We start from the raw sequence: 5412 nt of genomic DNA, 5'->3' as shown, positions 1-5412 counted from the left end.
TGGAGGGAAATAATTTGTTTCTCCATATCAATCAGTTTTTATTTATATAGCACTTTTTATACACAAATGTAGTGCATGTGCAAGTGCTTCACAGATGCCTGTCCTGCCCAAAGGTCAAAAGGTTAAGGAATAAAAAACAAATTTGAAGAAATGAGAAAATACATTTCACCTAATTCAAGTTTAAGTAAAATTGCTGACCCGATCGACGGGTCAGATGGAGCTTTGCACTCGTATGGAACGCTTCCAACAGCGTTTTCCAGCTGTTTCTTGGTATTTCAGGAAATATTTATTCACCTGTTCTCAAAGGAATTCTTTCCTGTCTGTGGTCGAGGCGTTTTCATTAGTTATTTGAATGTGGAGAAGGTGGAGTTGTCATTGCGTTAGGATGGATGTGTTTGTGTTCTCTCAGGTTCAGCTGCTGGAGTGTCCGTGTCCGTCCTTAGGCGTCGCTCTCCTCCCGTGATGCTGCATCATATTGCTGCTCAGGATGTGACTGCTAACGTTTGCTGCATCATATCCTATGGAGGAAACGTCCGGGGTCACGTGGGCTGGCTGAGCCCATGACTGGCGCTGATGGTTGACATGTTGCATCACAGCGTGACTTTCTGCTACAGCAGTGCTGCTCAGAGCTGGTGACGACAATGGGGCTATGAATAAACCCACACCTTGTGCATCACAGATTGGAAATGCCAGCAGCTTCTCTGCTTGTTCTGGCTCCAGTCAGAGATGCAGCGTTCACCTGCTCTGCTGAAACGTGTTGCAGCGTGATTGCTTTGTTTTGCTCGTGTTGACTTTGCTTCCTCGATGCTGCGTCCATGATCAGCTGGTGAAGCTGTGGCAGTGTTTTCTCGTCTCTGTTCGTCCTCGTGAGTGTGTGCTGGTGCTGAACCTTCCTGGATGAGCCTGTTTTGAGCTGATCTGTGTGAACGTGAACTTGTGTTCATGGACCTGCAGTAAACACCACGGCCGGTTCATAGTCTGGACTCCGGGGCTCTGCCAGCGCCTCTGCTCTACAGGTCCAGTGAATCCTCATCCTGTCGTCACACTGGGCTGAAGTCGCTCCTGTAAAGGCGGCTCGCGTCCTTCTGCAGAGTTTTCACTGTGACAGTGGGAGAAGGTCTTTCCTTTGAATCCTGGGACCGACTGCTGGAACGCGTGCGCTGTTCTTGTTCTCTGTGAATCTGGGTCCTGTAAAACCGGAACACAGAGTGGACCTTGCTGTAAAGGTTCTGGCTGCTTTAAACGCTGCTGAAGCTGCTTCACTCGTTTCACAGTGTTGGCAGCTGCTCCGGACCGGCACCGTGCGCTCGGCTGTGTTGAACGTTCTGGACCACGGGAGCTGCCAACACGGCCGCTTGGAGCGGATCCCGTTAGACGGTGGTGGGGGATGCTGCCTGTAGAAACCCTGAATCTGTGGTCTCTTCTTGAATGTGGCCCTTTTGACTTTCAGGCTTTTCAGCCTCAGAACATTTCAATAGTTTGTTGTTTTTTTTCAACCAAATGATGGCGATGGCCACAAACACATGATTGTCCACAAACACGTCCACAGACACAGCTCCGCGGTGCACAGTGGTGAGGTGTGGCCGCCGTCGGGGGAGGAGGGGGAGGACTCCTCCCATGGAGGCTGCTGTACGTGCACCCTGCTGCATTTGCACCAACAGCATCGTCCTCACTGCTTCTGCTTCCAGTTCATCTCAACGGTGTCTCAGATGAACTGTACAGGAGAAACGAATGCTGTAATGGAGAAAAGGTCCTATTTAGTTCTGCCTCCATTTCCACATGATAAAAGAATTAAGTAGAGAAGAAGACGACACATGAACATCACGATTCCACATCGGGTTGAAACCTACTGGTTTCTCTACCGCTGTCCTTCATTCTTTTCTTTCTCTCCTCCACTCTTGTGTTTCTGTCCTCCACTCTTTTCTTTCTCCACTCTTCTGTTCCTCTTTCTCTCCTCCAGCGTTTTCATCGTCAGACTTCACCGTCGCATGTGAAGTCTCGAACCGCTTCCCCGGCATCACTTACCTCCTCGAGCCGCTCAGCTGGTCATCGGCTTCACCTGCCGACAGCCCGGTGCTCTGTTCCCTGCACTCGTTGGCAACGTCCTGCTGCTCTGAGCATTTCAGCCTGTAGCTCCTCGCCGTTTCCAGTAACTGTCCATGGAGGAGCCGAGCCCAGTCTGGCACCAGCTCCAACCGTTCCAGTAAACCTGACTCATGCTGCGTTCCAGACACAGGACCCGATGAGCGACCTGGAGGTTTCAGTCTTTACATCACGCTGCTTCATGGACTAACTTTCTATGTGTTTCTTCAGGAAACGGGTTTTTCATTTCTTCCAGTTGAACGCAGAAGTCGCCCAACAGGGGTCAATGTGGAGCCACAGTCTCTGTTTCACTCCAGCCGCTTTGAGTGTCTGCTTTCGTTGTTCGTCAGTCGTCTCACACCTACTTATATAAAATATCTAGAAACTGCCCCACGGCTGATGTTTGACCACATAACTTCACCACAAACTGATCCATGCCGTGTTTCTGTGACTTTATACGTCAGTTTTACAAGTGTTGTAGTAAATTCACTAACTCACTGACATGAAATCAGAGTCTTGAGCGTAAACGTTTAAACAAGCATCTGCTCCTTGTTCCTCTTTGTGCTCGTCATTGTTCAGTCCTTCCTGGTTTATATTCTCCCTTTTCTCTGCCTCCGTCTCGTTCCTTCCTCTTCCAGAGGTTTCGTATCTGCAGGTGCTGATGTCGCCTTAGAACCGTGGCCTCGTCCCTTTGTCTGCTTTGTACCGACCTGCTCTCATCCTTCAGATTCTTCCACGCCATCGTTCTGCTCTTAAATGCTTGTGCTCTTCTACGTCTAATTCTTCCTTCTCCCTCTTTCTCTGTATTTTTCTTAACTAATCCTCCTTTTCTGCTGTCAGTCCCACTTGATATAAGTGGTTGATGATTAATTTAACCAAGGAAACAGGATAGTTAGAAGCTGTGTTGAAGGTGTGAACTGACACTGGTCTGGTTCCTTTTGTTTTTCTCATCTCACCTAATCGTCCACATTGTTTTGTCTTATTATATGTTCATCTAAATGAACAGTCTCATGTTGAGTCCTTTCATTTGTCTCATTGTTGACTTTGGGAGCTGCCACTGTTCGCTGCGTGGTTTAATAAATCCCCTTGTAGTCGGGACCTGTCATCATCCTGGACGTCTTGTTTCCATCTTCTCCTTCTTTTACCTACAGTGAATGTTCTCCATCCTCTTCTCCCGTCTTGGATTCAATAAACAGCCTTTCTCTTGGTTCCTTCTTCCTTCTCTACTCATCCTCCTGCTCTGACTCCTCCCCCTCTCCTCTTCTTGTCCTTCCCATTGTTCTTATTTTACAATGTTAAGTCTTCATTTTCCATCTCCTTCTCATCCTGACCTCTTCTTTCGCTGCTCGTTTGTGTATTAATTAAGAGAAAACAAACTCCTCTGCTCATTTTACCCTTTTCTCTGGGTTCGTTTCACATCATCTCCTCTTTATAAGAATTAATTTTAGAATTGTTCCCGCTGGCCTCTCCCTTAGAAAAATCAAAGAGCTAGACACACAAACACTAATGTTTGGTGGAGGGGAAGGATTTCAGCTAATTCCACCTCCTTTTTTTTCCTGGCAGCTAAAAATGGAAAGTTGTTTATTCCAATGAACAGATGCCTCCATGACACACAAACACACACACACGGACCATCAAACACTCATGGGCACATGGACAGACCGCCAGAGCTCCGTCACACACGTGCACAGACCACCCATGGCTGCTTTCATGTCCCATCAAACACGCATCTACACACAGGTGTGTGCGTCTCCCAATCAGCGGAGCAGTGATCAGCTGGAACATCACACGCTGTCGTTTCCTTCCTCCCGCGGGAAGAAAAATGAATATTCCCCGACCGCGCGTCGCATCCACTGTGCGCGGACGGCTCCATCCGCCGACAGGCTGAAGCACTTCCAGGCCAAATTGACCCTTTGTCAAGTCTGGCCTCCTCTGCGCTGCTTGGTTACGGTTGCTAAGCGGGACAAACAATAGCCTCTGAGTCTGGATCCTCAGAGAGCACTGCTGATTTAATTGACCTCGTTCATCCAGTGCTTTAAAACCTCGGTCTGAGGGTCCACGGAGGCACAGTAATCTGAGGACAGGTGAAAACCAAAGCTAAATTCTCAACTCATTCATGTCAACATGCAGATGCTTCCTGCATCATCTCTGGCTGGAACCAAGGAAGCATCGTTCCAATGACCTCCGACTCGTCATCGACAGGTTCTCCACAAAAACTCTTTGTTCCACTGAACCGGAGCCTGCGTTTGTAGCTCCACAGACAGATGATATGAATCCGTTGAGCTTGGCTGCAGCTGAGCTCTGACAGCGTCAAACCACAGCAGCACTTTCCCCGGAGGCTCTGCTCCTCCTCCACAGCCCCACGCAGCCTGGAGATCACCCTGCTTTAACTTTAGATTAATTACAGCTGGGAACTGCAGCCAAACGTGGTGTTCCCTTTGACGCACGCACGCACACACACACACACGCACACACACGCACACACACACACACAGGGACGTCCGACCACAGGCCGTTAGCTACTAACCAGAGGGACGTGTAAACAAGCCTGTTTGGGGGACACGCAACCAGCAGCGGGCGCGTTCCCATGGAGCCTCGCGGGTCGGGTCGGCCCGTGTCCACCGACCTGCAGCGCCGACCGTGCGGCCGCGATGGCGTGAGTTTGTCAAATCACTCCCAGCTGGGAAATGACACGCTCAGCGCGATGCTCTGCATAATTAGGGCCTCCAAAACGCTGGACCATAAATCACAGTATAAAAAATGCAAAGGGATATTTTTAAGACTCTGTCACGCTCAAAGCAAAAAAATGCTGTTTTTTTTATGTGTTTCTGACTCGTGAGCATGTCTGGTAAGAAGTGACTGGTTTCACATTGACTCCATGTCTCAGCACAGGCCACTGTAACGGATGCTGCATGTGGGGCCTGTGAACATCTGCCCCTCAGTATTTTTAGCCTTGACATGAATGAACATCATCAGATACGTCCAACCTGAGACCTGGTTCAGATGGATCTGGTTCTGGTTCTGGCTAATCAACACGGGCAGGTCTGATCCTCAAGCCATGGTTCAAACTGGATCTACAACCCACTCACGTGCAGTTTGCTGAGACGCTGAACACGGATCCATAGAATGAATCACAGGCGTCTCCAATCAGCTGATCGGTCTGGAGCTCAGCTCTGGGAGCAGACGCAGCTTCACTTCAGCACATGATGCACATGAGCAGGAACAAGTAGGGCAGCATGTGCAGCTGCAAGACGGAATGGGTGGAGCCCAGAACGGTGCAGAGTGCGTGAGTGACTAGATACAAAACCACTAAATGAACAATAGGAAACG

The sequence above is a fragment of the Betta splendens genome, chromosome 24 (assembly GCF_900634795.4).
Source record: "Betta splendens chromosome 24, fBetSpl5.4, whole genome shotgun sequence".
Taxonomy (NCBI): Eukaryota; Metazoa; Chordata; class Actinopteri; order Anabantiformes; family Osphronemidae; genus Betta; species Betta splendens.
The sequence above is the reverse complement of the archived record's forward strand: the minus strand, read 5'-3'. Positions refer to the sequence as shown.